The 16,821-nt window shown below is 40.7% G+C and overlaps 1 long non-coding RNA gene across 1 annotated transcript; it reads right to left on the reverse strand.

Annotated features, from left to right (window-relative positions):
• Positions 1 to 209: 209 nt before the first annotated feature.
• LOC116280279 (uncharacterized) lies at positions 210 to 2,907 on the reverse strand. Its single transcript, XR_012069577.1, has 3 exons — positions 2,678 to 2,907; positions 1,432 to 1,496; positions 210 to 340 (listed from the first exon to the last, which is right to left on the reverse strand). It is a non-coding gene; the product is annotated as an uncharacterized lncRNA (long non-coding RNA).
• Between the last annotated feature and the right edge of the window lie 13,914 nt (positions 2,908 to 16,821).

A 16,821-nucleotide genomic window follows, 5' to 3' on the forward strand; every position in this document is an offset into this window, starting at 1 on the left:
ACCACTGCCTTGACTGGTGTGGGGGAATTTCCTCCCTCCCTTCGGAGCTGAGGGCATTCCCTCTTCCAGTGGCCCATCTTTTTACAGAGTGGGCATGGCATCTTGGGTGGAGTCTGAGACCGGCTTCCTGGGCATTCCTTGCTCCAGTGTTCAGGGCTCCCACAGCCAAAACAGACTCCTCTTTCTGGTGGGGGGTCTTCTGGGAGTACTTTTGGGGTGGCCAGGAGGTGGGTTAGGTTTTATCATGACAGCTGTCAGAAGCTTGGCTTGCCGTCGCTCCCGTCTTACGTCACGCTGGTCCTAACTTTCCTCCTCAGCCAGGTCTCTATAATTAAAGACACTGCAGGCCGTGCCAATAAGATGGTTAAGAGGGGTTTGGGGCCCCATGGCAAGCTTTTGAAGCTTTCTACGTATATCAGGGGCTGATTGGCTAATAAAGTGGGTTGCAAATACAGTATGTCCCTCAAAAGTGTTTGGGTCTACATTAGTATACTTTTTGAGGGTATCTACCAACCGAGCCTGAAATAGGGCTGGATTTTCATCTCGGCCCTGGGTGATCTCTTTAACCTTATCATAGTTAACAGGTTTAATTATGCACCATTTCATTCCCTCAATATGGCAAAGGAACATGCGGTCCCTTCTAGTGATGCCAGGCTGGCCTGGATGATAATCCCAATTGGGATCAATTAGAGGCACTGCTGTCAAGCCCACAGGGTATTGCTGAGGCTGGGTAATGTGTAATCCATCAGCATATGTTTGAGCCTATGCCCAGATACGGGTCTTTTCCTCAGTGGTGCAGCAGTGGGAAAGGACAATATTTAGGTCTTTCCATGTAAGATCAAAGCAGAGAGTCAGTGTCTGGAATCTTCAGTGAACCGACTGGGGTCTTCTGAGAATCGGCCCAACAGTGTGCGACACTGGTTGAGGTTAAAGAAAATGGAGTGTGGACTCTGGTAATTCCCTGAGGCCCACCTGCTACTTCCTGGAGGGGGCAAAGAAAGTTTGGCTGCACTTTCGATACGGAAGGGTAAAGAGGCTTATAGCGTGGGGGAGGGGTTGAAGATGGTGAAAGAGCATCTGGGCTTGGGTCTTCTGTCTGGGGCTTGTGTTCCTCCAGAGTTGCTATTATAGGGGCTTCTGTGTAGCTTGAATGGGTCCCAGCCGACAAGGTTCCCTTACATAGGACTTGCAAAGCTCTGGGTTTTCTCTTAAGGCCATAAAGTCCTGAACATAAGGAACTTCTGTCCATTTTCCCTGTCTTTTACAAAAAAGTCTAACTGTAGGATAGTATTATAGTTGAGGCTTCCATTTTCTGGCCAGGCCTCATTGTCCCTGAGTTTATATTGGGGTCAGGCTGTGTTACAAAAGAAAATGAATTTTTTCTGTTTTAAAGAATCTAGAGAAAATTGGTTCCAGTGACTCAGAACGCACCCAAGAGGTGAGTCCTTGGGGATGGAGGAAGTGTTTCCCATGGATCCTTCAGGGAGAGAATGCTCCTGTAACAGAGAAGGAACATTAACGTTAGGAGGTTCCCTGGGGACTTCGTAAGACAGGACTGGTTCCAGGCGTCCCTGTCCACCTAGTCCTGCCGAACCTTGCCGATGTAGGGGTAGCGACCCCCCACATGGCAAACTGCCTTGATGGTCTCAGTGTCCTGGGAGCTCACCTTGTCCCATCCTGGGTCTGCAGAACCCGAGATGGCGACCTTCCTGAAGGCCCAGTGGGATAACCTCTTTCTTTTGTGGGTGATGCCCCAGATCTTAGCATTCCATCCCCCTTCTCCCTCCCACATGCACTCCATCCAGCGGGCTGCGCACGGGGAAAGGTGTATGGTGACGCGAGGTGGAAGCATCATGCCTGTACTGAGGGGGAACTGAGGGCCTGGGTGGAAAATGCCAAGTGCAGTATCAGCGGGGCGCAGCCAAGAGCATGGCCCTATTGCCCAGATCCTGTCCCACCTTAAGAGAGGCGGGGTTGGAGTAGGTGTAGACCCCGTATACATAGTGTACCATGAGGGCGTCTGTTAGACGCCAGGACCTTGTGCCGTGGTAGAAAGCAAATGATAGCCTGAACCCTATCGCGCGGTGAGGGATTGTCCCCCCACCATCATCAGGGACATGGTCCCCCAGTAAGCACCTGTGGCTGGAGGGAGCTCCCATAGGGACTGCAGCCTCAGCCGCTGTCTATGCTCTCTTGTAGTTTATTTAAAGCTGTATTTATTTTTGAAACCCAGAGGGCAAATATCCTATAAGTTGTTTGGGTCCTTAGCTTCCTGTGAAAGTTGTTGGGAACTTTCCCTAACAAGCCCTGTGCATATGTAACAATGAGAAATAGAAAACAAACCTGGCAGCAAGGTTTGGGAAGTGCTCGGTAAATTCCTCCTTCCCCCCTCCCATTTGCAGTGAAAGACCAGAAAGTAGCGAGGTGGAGGCAGGGAGAGGAGACAAGGATAGCCTCGGGGAGGGGGTAGTATTAAGCTCTTAACTGTGTGCCTATAGAATGCAGCATAGAAAATTGTTTTGCGGTAGGCAAAGAACTGAACTATCAGAACAGAACTATCGTCTCTTTAGTCCATGATCCCCTCACTGGTTTTAGTGGCGAGCGCCCTAGAAGTGACAGATGATAAGAGAGTAATTGAGTCTCTCAAGCGCAAGGGAGGCGAGAGGCCTTGGCTTACCAGATCTGCAATCTCCTGGCTGCAGCTTGCCAAACATGTCGCCGATAGGTGCAACTGGTGTACCAGATTCTTGTCCCGTCCCAGAAAACATTCAGACAAGACTTAGAGGTTAAAAAGTTAAAGTGAGGATTTATTAAAGGATGGATAGTACACTCTCAGGGGAGAGCGGGCAGGCTCAGGTGAGCAGCTGCCCTTAGTTTCTTTGGCAAGTTAGTTACATAGGGTGTAAAAATGAATGGGCGGAATATTCATTGGGGAGGGAAGGGTTTGGGTCGTATTCCCTGATTATCATCCCAACTCCACCTTCCCAAAGGGAGGAGGGATTTTTGTCCTTATTCAGTCTGGATCGGAAGCCTCATGGCGTCGGTGCATGATGGGTACTTCTGATCTGCAAGGCTAATTTTATTGAAATGAGGGCATAATGAGTAAAAGGTTACATTCGGGCACTGGAAATTCCTGCCTTTTCTGACCTTTCTTTGTTGGTCTCCAAGCCAAAAGTTGTGGTCCCTTATCAGCCCAAGGATCCCTGCTGCTCACATGACGTGTGGTTTCCTGCATTTGTCCTGTGCCCCTCTTTTCTGCCTAATTCCTGCCATTTGGTCTGTGTCCCCCTTTCTCTGCTCATATCTAGCTATCTGCCTGCTCTAACAATTTGAGTAGATATTCCTGAAATAATCATTCCTAAAGAGTTTACCGAAAAGCTCTTTCTCATCTGTATTTAAGTTACTTACAAGAATATTATACCGAGTTGTTTTTCTTGCTAACAAATTTTAACAAATATGACAAGATCTTATGTATTTCTATTAAACCTAAGTACAGTAGAAGTTTTATTCTTAACATTAATGAATCTCGAGACATGTCTATATTTATCAAACCAATTTGCTTAAGCTAACTTCAATGACCAGGTATTAATTCAGTACTGAATATTTTTTAGATCACATAAACCCAATTTTCATTCTGGCCAGTTTCTTTTATATTCCTGAGTATTTATATAAGCATTTAATTTCCTTTAAGCCAATTGGATAGAGCTCTTTAATGAATTAATTTTGGCCATGCCACATATATACAGCACACATATAGGTACGTACAATCACAAACACAGAGACCTCATAATTCCCATTTTAAATCTTTAGCCATAAATTAGGTACAACGATGTAAGACTCAGAAGAGGTTGGATAGAAATTGAATTTTTGGCAGGTGGAACAAATCAAAGCTGCCTGACTAGATAGCTAAACATTTTTACTGACTTCTATAGAAGACATTTAAGATTTCTTTTTGTTTCCAAATTACTTGCTCCCTTTCTCAAAATTTGCATTCCACAGGTCGTAACAGCAGTTGAGTCATTGGTACTGGGACAGAAGTTTCTGCCATTATCCACTAGAAAGTCCGCTAGTTGAGACCCCACTGTCAGCTGTACCCAAGGCTCTTGGGTGGCAATTGTTACAGGGGACCTTTAACATAGCTGAGAGCCCCGGGCCCCGTCAGTCCTTAACTTCCTCGTCTATGATACCTTGGGCGACCATGACATTGGAAGGTGCTTGTTCTTGCTGTTTTCTTTCTTCCCTCACTTGTCTGGTAACCTTTCTCTGTTCATTTTTATATTCCTTCTCTGCTTGTATTTGAACCAGCAATCTAGTACCTGGCTTCCTTCCTTCCTCATTATAGACTTTCATAAAGACTTGTATATATGGTACTTCTTCCCATTTACCTTTTCTCTGGCAAAACAGTTCTAACTGGAGAATGATATAGTAATTTAATAACCCATTTTCAGACCAGTGTTCCCCAGAACCTAAGACATACATTACTCAAGCAGTATTACAGTAAAATACCATCTTTTTCTTAGTCATAGGTGGCTAACTATAATTAGACCATCCATTCAAAACCTTGCCCAATGGGCTATTGGGTGGAACAGACGGCGCGGCCCCATAGCAACTTACAGTCGCTGCAGAAGCTGCAGCGGTAGTGACGGCGGCAGAGATGATGAATGTTATGGGCCATCCAATAAAGCATTTAGGTCTCCATTTAGAGATAGTTTGTGCTAGTTTATTAAAGCCGCTAGCCCCTTCCCAGGGACGTGTGAGACTGACTGGAAACAGACCTATGGCTGTCCCTTCAGGACAATCACATGTGAGAGACCTAAATATGTAATATTCGTTGTGCTAATATGGAGGTATACCAGACAGACGTATGAACTTGAAGTAAATAAAATCTCTTTTGAAGAGTAATATTGATTTTTTGGTAAGACATAGTAAAAATACAAGGATGTGGAGTACAAGAAAGAATGTGATCAGAAACATGAGAAGTAAGGTTAACTTTAAATAGGCCATCTTTTAGTGTGTAATTCCCATGAGATATGTTATGAGGCACAAAGTGCAGAGCCACATGGCGTAGATTACTGTGCTGGGGCTGTGTCTGTGAGCACTGGGAATGCTTAGAATAGGGCCAGAAAAGCCTCATAACTCCAGGAGATGCTAGAATTACTGGTTTCATTAAAAGACAGTGGACAAATGTTCAGATGATAAATAACTTTGTGGCCCCAAACAAAAAGGGAGAAATTAGCAAAAAGAGTTTTCATGGTAGCTTAATGAGAGGGACATGGGTTCCAGAAACAGTTTTGACTTTCTGGGGTCCATGCTTCTGTCATATGACAGCATTCCAACCGTGGAGGGCAATTTTGATCAGGGAGACTTCCAGCATCAATGGTTGCAGTAAATATGAAAGTCAAATTCATCTTATGAAATCCGTCTTTAGGAGTGCAATGTAAGTAAGCATGAGGCTTGATATAAGACAATCAGGTGTGGTTATGTTAGCAAAACAGGATGGTGGAAAGGGGAGAAAAAGGAGATGGATTCATTTAAGTTGAGCCAGTCTCATTGATCTAGTAGAGGTCCTTGAGTTGGGAGCCAGGTTCTTCCAGTCCACGGGGTGTCACCACTGCTGAGAGGAGGATTGGCACCCAACCAGGAGATAGGTCCTAAAAGAGGGGGATCTACAATATGAGCCCAGTATAGGAGCGCTTCTGTGACAGAGAGGCAGAGAAGCAAAAGCAGGAGAGGTATTACCTTAGCTGAGTTTTGAGAAACAACAACCAGTCTTGATAAAAACCTGTTTTCTGGATTGGAGGGACTCCAACACATTGCATAAATTCATTGGTCTGTTGACTGAGTTTCTTAAATTGTCCCAAGGTCACACCTGGTGCCTTAAGGATGTTTGGGCAGGTCTCTGGTTGGGGGTCTAATAGGGAGAGGCTGGCCATCTGAGGGAAAGGATTGTCCTCCTGAAGGTTGGGGTCATAAGGTATGTTCTTCCAGTCTGCGGTGAAGTTTGACATGAGGGAGGTAGACAAACTGGTCCTGGGGGTAAAAGAACACAAGCATATCCTCGCCCCCAGGTGACTAATTTAAAGGGCCCTTCCCATGAATCATTTTCCTGTGTAATATTTTTTCTAGAATTTCTGCTCTAACAGAGCTGTTTTAGTAAAATGGTGAGCTGCTGCTGTGAGACCTTGAGCAACACAGTTTAAAAAATTTAGTTTATACAGCTCTGTGTAACCTATCTGTGAAGATCATACTGCGTGTATCCTCCCCCCACCTTTTTGTTTTTAAATCATAGAGTTTAATGTGGAATGTGTACCTTCTATAATGGCTTGTCCAGAGGGATTAAGAGGAATTCCTGTAACTTGTTGTAATTCGCAGTTTTGACAAGAGTTTAAATTTAGCAGAGGTATAGCTGCGTCCATTGCCAGTTTTTATTTGTTATGGCTTGCCCAGGTGTGCAAAGGCATGAAGAAGGTGACTAATAACGTGTTTTGTTTTTTCACCAATGTGTGTGGAAGCAGAGATAGATTTAGAAAAGGCATTGATGGAAACGTGGACATACTTTTAGGGACCAAATGAAGGATAGTGAGTCATGTCTGTTTCCCATATTTGATTGGGCTCTAAGCCCCAAGGATTGGCACCCCAAGATTTCTGTCCTCCAGCCAATAACTGTCGAACAGGACAAGCTGAAATAATGTTTTGCTTGACGGTTTGTTGGGTGAAACTGTTTAACCAGAGACTTACAGTTTTGATGAAAGAATTTATGCGATTGTTGTGCTGTTTTGAAAGCCAAGCTGCAACCAACAAAGTGATCTGCCATAGCATTGCTGGCTGTCAAGGGTAGATTGGTATGGGACCCTACGTGTATGTCAAAAAGGGGATGTTTACATTTATCTATTAGAGATTGCAAAGTAAGAAACAGCGAAAAGAGAGAGGAGTCTGTTAATTTCTTAATTGATGACTGTTTTATATTTTGTATAAATAAACCATGTATTGTGAAACATCAAATTAACAGGGTGTTGCAATGCCATAATGGCAGCTTTAAGTTCTGCTCTTTGTGTTGAGGTTGCCCTGCAGAAAACAATCTATGCCCTTGCTTGTCCAGGAAATGCAGACTTAGTTGTTTTTCCAGAGCCATCAATAAAGACAATGACAGCTTTGTGAATAGGAGTGGTCACAATCTTGTGAGGCAAAATGACATTGATAAGGGCTAGCTGTTGTAACAACTTCTCAGAGGGTAGAGAATAAACAAATTGCCCCGTAAAGTCAGCTATGGCAGATTAGAAATCAAGAGACTAATTGTTGGAAACCTTAAGGATATTTTTGGGTAAATCATGTCTGGATCATAGCCAGTCAATTGCTGACAGCGATATCGGCCCATATATAACAAATTTATAAGCTGTTGTGCATAGGAGAGAAGTTTTTTGTTTGTTTGTTTTAAAGAAATGAGAAAGTAGTATCTCTTTTATACATTGAATTTTGCTAATAAGCTGTCTCAATAATCCTGTAAGGTTCCAAAAGGTGGGGAATAAGAACAAATCAATTGGGTGGTCCAATTGTCTCCTACCTAATTGTCTGTTTTGGATGCCCTTTTAATGAGTGCTATTTCCTCTTTAGCTTCTGGAGTTCATTTTCAGGGGGGCTCTAAGGGTGAATCTCCCTTAAGGTTGTTGAATAAACTAGAAAGTTGTCCCACAGTGATGCCTAAAATGGGTCAAATATAATTTATATCTCCCCCAAATTTCTGAAAATCATTTAAAGTAGGAAGGCGAGTAGTATCTAGATTCCTGATTGAGATGGATTAGTTCATCTAAAAAAGATGTAACCTTGATAATCCCAAGGTCTTTGAAGCTGAAGTTTTTCATGTGCTATTTGGAGTGCGTGTTTGGAAAGGGGATCCATCATAAATCGATAGTTAGTTAGAAGCTGGGATTGTGTAGGGGCTGCAAGTAAAACATCATCCACATAATGATAAACCAGGCAGGAGGGAAAAGCAGAGCGCTCAGGCAGCAGGGCCTGGTGAACACAGAGCTGGCAAGTAGCGGGGCTGTTAGTCATTCCCTGAGGCAGAACTCGCCACTGACAGTGAGACAAAGGGGCCTGATTGTCAGGTGAAGGTAAAGAGAAAGCAAAACGCTCTCGGTCTGATTTTACCAACTTACTAGTGAAAGAGCAATCTTTAAGATCAACAACCACGACAGGCCAATCTGCAGGAGTAATAGCAGGGCTGGGGGGCCTGGCTGCCGGGCTCCCAGGGGTGGGATTATAGCACTTACAGCCCTGAGGTCATGCAACCCGCTTGCCTGGCCTTTTTGGGATAGTAAAGATAGAAGTGTTCCAGGGACGAGCAGGTGGCTCAGTGTGTCCAGCCCCTGCTGGACTAAATGCTTAGCTTGATTAAGTTTCCCCCCTTTAAAGGGCTACTGTTTGACCCAAAAAGGAGTGGAAGATTTCCAGACTAATGGACGGGGAGGTATGTTAACAGTGGCTTGGTCCCAAAAGTTTGAATTGTGACTTTCCACTATTGTAACAGGTCTCCGCCCCACAGAGAGACTGGAATAGGGAGAATAAATGGCTGAATACGCCCAGCTTGTCCTTCTGGGCCAATACATTTTAGAGTTTTTTTTACTTTGCATCAGCGTGTGAGTGCATCCTTCTCCTGTCACAGCCATATGACTAGTCACTTGTACCCATTGTTCAGGCCACTGATGTAGGGCTATTACAGAAATATCTGCTCCTGTGTCTACAAGGCCATGCAATAATTTTTTTTTATGGAAACAGTCAATAAGGGTTTTTGTGAATTTATAATTTGTGTCCAGTAAAGGGCAGCCTTGTGTCACCTTAAAGAAGTTTTGTCAGCATCATCCTTGGAATAACTTTCTGAGTTAGTGCTATTTGGATTCCAGATGGAATCATGTATAATCCTGAGGCCTTTAGCAAGACATACATTTATCCATTATGATCACAATTGAGAATTTGTGGGAATACATTTCCCTTCCTCGTGGAATTAAATTTTCCTATGCTGACTGAAATAAATGTGCAGCCTAAACATTGAGTTACGTTTTATTTGGTGGGAGGACTGGAGCCCAGATGACAGCCTCTCACTCTGAGGGGCTGTTCTGAAGAGGTAGGGGATGAGCTAGAATACATAGGAGGTTTACAACAAAGATCAGTTATTTGGAACAATAAAAGATTACTTTTTATCTAAAGAGAATCAGGAATCTCAAGTTAAAGAATTTAGTGCTTTTCTATGTACGGGAGGAAGCAAATATTTGGGTTCATTGAATTCATTCCTTTGACAAGCATCTAGCTATGTAGGGCCAGTATCCTGTCCTTTATTATTCTGAGTCCCCTCAGAGTACCCCATTGTGAGTGGCTGCAGAGGCTGGGCTGCAGGCTTTTCTTCAGTGGAGGGTGGCGGCAGCCACTGATGACTTGTTGGCTTCAGCATTCTTTGTTTACTGATATGGTTTGCAGTATTTTCATTCACAGTGCTCAACCTGGGTCCTAAATTCAACCAATATTTTGGGAGACATTTCATGACCAATTTTGTCCCATGGTGTTAGGAAGGCTTATTCCTAGGTCATGTGGAAGATAGTGTTGACATGTAACTCAGGTGTTAATTTTTGGATCTGGCCCTGTTTATACTCAAAAATTCTCTGTATCATCTGACTTACTAGTCTATTATGGTCCAGAAAATTGTTACCCCTCATTGTAAGAGCAATTATCAAAGAAATTGATAAACATACCTAGAATTACACTATTAAAATTATTCTAAGCAAAGTTATAAATTTTATCTATTTATTCAAGATGTTTAGCCATCATCAGTCTTGTTGGAGGCCTAGTTAACATTTGGTAATGCAGAAACAATTTTGTAAAACAGACAAAATACAAATAATGTATTTAGCAGTGTTACTAAAGTCATAAGTAAGAATTTAATTGAAAAACTTCCATTAGATGCAGCTCAGTATATCCTCAGGTCATCTGACTTAGTCTGTTTTGTGCCAATCCTTATCTTTAGGGAAGATGTTATACAGGCAGTGTTCATAAGTCTCTCAGCCAAATTCCATAGTGTTATTAGGTTGATTATCTTTAGTACAGTTTAATTTTTCCAACATAAGAGAGCCTTTAAACTTAAACGTCCATATCCTGGTGTTAACTATATAAGTTCTTTTCATAATTGAAGAAGGTTATATTCTTTGGTGGAAATCTTGCTTGTTGTCTTGATTGAGCTTGAGTGATCTTATAAGAAATTTCATATTTATGGTCAGGCTCAGAGCAGGTATTATTATTTGCCCAGGTGAGGTCTCCCAAATTGTAATGTCAATAGTGGCCTAAATAGAATTACAATTTCTCTTTTAAAATAAACTTCTGAGGGCTATCTAGTTAGAACCTTGGAGTAGGGAAACCCACCAAGATAACACAGAAGTACAAGATATAGTTAATTGACCATAAACCTAACAATTGGATTAGTTCATAATCAAAGGTAAGAGCAATTATCAAAGTAATTGATAAACAGGCCTGGTCCAGGTTCTCGGATCAGGTGTCTACCTCAGATGTCTCTTCTTCTCATCCTGGCCTGGTAGCTTCTTTTCCATTTGAGCATTGATTTAAGGTGAGCACTAATCTATAGGCCAGTCCAATGCAAGGGATATTTCTGATTGAAAATTTATCCAAAAGTCAATTTCCTTTAGCTTCCACTGTGCATGGTCTAGTTAAGAGTACCTGATAACGTGTCCTTCCATTCAGGTTGGAGACAGTTCTATAAGTTATGTCTGTTCCTGTATGTGTAATCCCCTGGTTGCAGGTCATGTGACATCGGATATTCAGCGAAGGATAGATTACTGAGCTTCAGAAACAAACCTAGAGTGCCCTTTTAATAATTCAATTAAACATTGCAGCATTGTAACATAACAACAAAGAATGATCTGGGAAGTGAGCCTTAGTAAAATATAGAGCTCAGTCAACAAAACTAGAATTTAATACTCACTAAAATATAGTCTTTTTCTCTCTAAAGTTACCCTCATTTTGTAAAATATAGCCAAATCAAGATTAATTTGTTTATAAGTTAAGTCTGATTATTTGATCATGTAGGCTCTTTTAAATTGGCTGTGTTGGAAATTTTAATAAGGACTTTCAGGTTAGAATTTTAATAAGGTTTTCTAAGGCCAGGAAAGCCACATCAAGGGCTTGTCATATATTTTTGCCTTACAGATTTAAGTGAATTCTCTTCTCTTTAAGGTCCTCAAAATGCCTTGAGGTTCCTTTACCTGTTAGGAGGTGATTTTCTTGATTTATCTTATAGAGCCACTGGGGATCTAAGAGTTTCTAGTCTCTGGAGGGATCAGATAGAGGGAAAAGATAACTGTTCCAAGTCTGCTTACATAGGTATAATTTACCAAATTGCTGAGTCATAATTAGCTTAAGGAGAAAGTTTGTTTATATCTGGGGAACACAGATTAAAAGCCAGTAATATTTCAGACAAAACCAAAAATTATAACCATATTCATCAATTTACTTAGTCCCATGTAACTAATCATTTTTTATTAACATTTTTATGAAATCAGAGTTTTCATCAGATCTTTAAAATTTCTTATCCAGTTTAGATCAGTGCTATAGTTTGAAATTTATTAGAAACCAGTAAATCTCCTTGAAGAGAAAGCATTTTGCAAAAGCATCAGAATAAAACCATAACTGTGTATAAACGACATGGTTAAACACCTAGTTACTCTGCAGACAATAAAGAGATCGGGTCACAATGACCAGAATTATGACTAGTAACATTTCAGGCATACCAGATTTTTAGGGATTCCATATAATTTCTAGACTATCTATATTAATCATATTTGCTCATACAGTATAACCTAGGAAGGTTTATTATTCATTGGGCAATATTTCCCACGTTATTTAACATACCATATGAAACTTACCAGTTTAAAATCTCTCTTTGGGATGTTTCAGGGGCCCTCTGAAGCATTCCAGATTTAGTTGGAAGTCAAAAGAATTCTGATTAAAATTTGATATTTGGGAAGCTTGTTAAGTTTCAAAACACTTGGTCAGATGAAATTATAGGTCACTATGAAAATCTCTCTTTGGGATGTTTTGGGGCCCTATGTAGCATACTAGATTTAGCTGGAGGTCAAAAGAATTCTGCACCAACCATTTGTTAATATATCTAAACACCTTTAGTTTCTCTGTAAGAGGAAGTGAGTGTTAAGTAATTAATATTTCAATCTTATTTTACCTCAAAATGGCATAGCTATTTAATAAACTCCCATTATTTAACTTAATTTAGCACAACTCTAGAATTTTAAGATAGCAAATATTTACAGAGATTATCTTAAGCATACATTTCTAAAAATATATTTAAAAGTACTTACCCGAAAGCGCTTATCTCATCTGCATTTAATTTACTTGGAATTTTATCACACCAAATTTCTATTTTTTTTTTTTTGACAAATGTGCAACAGATACAGCAAGATCGTATTTGAGTTTCATTAAGCCTAGGTACAATAAAGGTATTATACTTAATATTGGTGACTCTAAAGACAACTATACTAAATAAAACAAACTTAAACTGAACTTAATACCAGGTTTTAACTTAATATTGAGTATTTTCCAGTTCATGTAAACCTGAAAGTCAGTTTGTTCAGTTTTTATTTTAGAAACATTTAATTTGTAAGCACATTAGGTTACACTGCTGGAATTAAACAGACCTCTTTTATAAATTTAATTTTGGAAACTTTTTAGCAGTAGAGATCTCATATCTATAATGTGTACACAGACTTATGAACAGACAAATCTAGATATCTTATAGCTTCACTTTAAAACTTAGTTATGAGTTAGGTATTTATAAATTTATTGCTTATAAATAACAGTTGGGATAAATTGAATTTGCTCAAATCAATAAAGCTTACTATTTATGAAAAAGACTTTTAAGATTCCTATTCGTCTTTGACAAAGTCTGAAGGACCCATCAGAGTTCTGAGTTCAAAAATGCCAAAAATTTCTTTCGCCATAAATTCTACCTTATTGAGCTAATTAGGCTCAGTCTCAGGTCATTGTCTGCTGTATTTATATTTCTGATCTGCAAGACAAAGACAGTTGCTTCCAGTTCCCCAAAGAACTGGTCTGTCACCTGGGTCCAGTTGTATGTTTCTCCTTAATTTGCTTTTCTGCATCAGTGAGAAGACCTCCAAACAAAGTGTTCCATGTTAAAACAAATGCCTAAGGCATATTTAGTAAGATCTCTTTTCCTTCAGATATAAGTTAAACCCAGGGTAAATCTCTTATTTATTTGTTTGTTTATTTATTTATTTACTTATTTATTTACTTTTATTATCCCCTGAATATCAGTTTTTAGTTTTACTTTATATTGGATGGCTCAGGTTAACTATTGGTTTCTTTTAGTTTGTTAAATTAATATTTTCTGAGGCACAGATATGTGCCAAGCCTTATAATACCAAGAAGAGAAGCGTTTTTCCATTGAAACATATCTATCCCACAATGTAATTAAGCAAAAGAGGTTTATATAAAGCCAATTTAAATATACCAATTTTACAAATTTTATCTTAATTTTGTTAACTCTTATAACTTGAATTTTAATATTCATTAGGTTTAATCAATAATTTTAATTTTAGAAGGAGTGCCAGAAGACTTTTTCTTTTATTTTTTGTCCACTTTATCTAATTTTATATAAAAGTCTCAGGGAACCCCATGTTTGAGCCAAAAGATTTAGGCTTTTATCAATTTTTAATTTGATTAATATGTCTGTTTCCCCAATCATTAATCTAATATCTCAGTCTATATATAGTTTCCCACCCCTATAAGTGTATATATTTTACACTGGGGTAAATAAAGCATTCTTGTTTGAACTTTAATGCTGGGGACCAGTAGGTGATCCCCTTGGCCTTATATTAACTTTACATAGCATAGTATCAAAACCTTGTATCTAAATCCAAAAATGTCCATTTTATTTATCCCTTTCAAAATGACCATTTCAAAACATTTATTCATTTGGGATAAGTCCCTTATTTATTTTTTTTCTTTTCTTGTTAAGAAAAAAATTTCGACATTTTTACATTCCTTTTTTCAGTTACTCAACCTAATTAACATGAATTATTCTAATATTTTTATTAGCATCTCTAAAACCCATTGAAGGGAAAGGGAAAACACAAATGTAGCTTTATAAACCTTTTTTTTTTTTAACTATGTTCTTAGTTTAACCATTAGATATATTTTTCCACCTTTAAACTTGATTGATTTTAATAGATACCAATAAAACAGATGTTTATAATGAGAACTCCCTTAACTTTCACCAATTTAGAAGTTTTTATAAATTAAAGGATCCATCATATAGCCATCAATTAATATAGTGATTTTAACCCAATAAGATGAAGAGGCTTTTCAACATAAGGGTGGGGGTGTTGCCTAAATAAAATTCAGAAGTTTACTCCTCAAAAGGTAAAAGCCTTTGTGGTCCAGGCCGATGCAACAAAGGTTAAGTTGGCAAAATGCCTGAGAATTGGTAAAAAGGATTGTTGACGAACCCAATTTATTTGCTTGGCCGCCATGTGTACACAATACTTGAACCTTTGCATGGCAGAGTACAAGTTTTCCTTAAAAAAAAAAAGGAAACATATATACATACATACACACCCATAAAACACCCAGAGAAAGATAAAACATTTACGTTTCAAGGACACATGAAGAGAAATCCAAGTTCCCTCTAAAGGGGATTTTATTTTCATAAGGTCAGAATTTCAAAATAAAATGTTTTTATCAGGCCTGGCTAGTTATTTTCAGAGTGAGTTTTTTTTTTTTTAATTCTCAATTAATGTTGTAAGTTTTGTACCTACATAAACCTGGCTGGGGTATTAGTTGGAGGCTGGCAATCTGTCATTTCTTTTTCTTTTGTTTTGAAAGTTTTATTTCCCATTCTAAGGTCGGGTTGTCAGAATAAAATCGCTAGTAGGTTTTCCTGCAGGGACAACTGCACGGCATGAGGTCTTTGCCTCTACCACTCCTGCAAGTTTCTCAGTCACCTGAGAAAGCTGTTGCCAGCAAGAAGGAGGGTCCCATTTATGGAGTTGAAATGTTCCTCATAAGATTTTACTTTTATCCTGACAAATTCAATGGAGGTAGCCAAATTGAGGAAAGCGTTAGACCAGCCTCTTACCTAACCACTCAGTCCAGACCCCAGGATCTTTCAACCGGGCCCCACCCAGGACATCTCCACTGGGTGGGTATATCCCCCAGTATCTTTCAACTGGAGGGCCAGGTACCTGGATACCCTGCCAAATAAAACTCAGGATCATCAACAAATATGGGAGATCTGAAAACCAGGAGAGACTCAACCAAATTCGTCTGGACTCCCCGAGGAGGCGGGTGGGCACAAAGTGCCACTGCTGGTACCAAGGCTCCAGCTCCTCATAGAGCTCAGGCAAAGGAGAAGTCTGCTCTGCGTCCCTTTGTGGTCACCAAAACTGTCGACTGAAATAAATGCACAGCCTAAAAGTTAAGAGTTATATTTTATTTGGCGGGAGGACTCGAGCCGGGATGACAGCCTCTCAGATCGCTCTGAGGGACTGCTCCGAAGAGGTTGGGGAGGAGCTAGGATATATAGGAGCTGTACAAGAAAGACCAGGTAGTAGGAACAATAGAAAATTACTTGTTATCTAAAGAAAGCCAGGCATCTCAAGTTAAAGAATTTAGTGTCTTTCTATGTATGGGAAGAAGCAAATATTTGGGCTCACTGAATTCATTCCTTTGACAAGCACCTAGCTATCCAGGGCCAGTGTCCCGTCCTTTGTTATTCTGAGTCCGCTCAGAGGGCAACATTGTGAGTGGCTGCAGAGGCTGGGCTGCAGGCCCGCTCCCACTAGGGGGTGGCGGCAGCCACTGATGACCTGGTTTCAGCATTCTTTGTTTACTGATATGGTTGTAGTATTTTCACTCACATGGCAGTATTTTCATTCACACCCTATTACCCCAGTGATGCCCTTAGTACAGGGCACTGTAGCCCGTTCCCTTCGATGCTGTGCTGCAGTTCTTTGAAAACATGAAAAAGGAGAGCATCGTGTCTTGGGGGGTTGGCCCTTGCACAGGGGTGACAGGGACAGCATGTGGCTCTCCAAGGGCTAAGCCTTCTCTAAGACACTGCTGTATGACAGAGGGCTTTTTTGGGCCCACACAATTCTGGACGTTCTCAGGCGCCGGCGGAAAGGCAGGCTCGCCGTCTGTAAAAGGCAGGCCGAGGGGGCAGACGCGGCAGGGGGCATCGTCTTGTTCCCTAAAGTTGTTTGGCGAGGGCGCCACATACAAAGGGCACAATGCGGCTCGAACTGAGCTCCAGGTGACCAGAACAAATGCGGGCACCCTTTCTCCTTGTTCATATCTTCTTTTTAAGTTTTTCCCTACTTGCTCCCATAATTCTAAATCGATTGTTCCCTGGGCAGGAAACAAGGACAGAAATCCCGTATGACTTGCAGTAGCTTAACTAATTGTTCCTCAGGAACGGAACACTGGGCCGCTTTTAAGAGTTGCTGTAATGTCCCGAGGTAAAGAAGTTGTTCTTTAGTCATTTGTTGGTCCATCTTAAAAGAGGAAGTGAGAAAAGAAAGAGAAAGACAGCTCGCACTGAATGCTGGCCAAGGTGGTAGCTGCTCCAGGCGGGGGCTGCTGTCCCTTACCGGGAGGCAGTTTTCAGCCCCAAGTGCTTTCCCCTCCCTCAGCGTGTCGGTTCTGCTGCTCAAGACTGTCACATCGGTGTCACCGCTTGTGGGCTTTGTCCGGGAAAGACTCACTGCAGAAGAATGAATTACTCAA

This window comes from Vicugna pacos, unplaced genomic scaffold (assembly GCF_048564905.1).
Source record: "Vicugna pacos unplaced genomic scaffold, VicPac4 scaffold_20, whole genome shotgun sequence".
NCBI lineage: Eukaryota > Metazoa > Chordata > Mammalia > Artiodactyla > Camelidae > Vicugna > Vicugna pacos.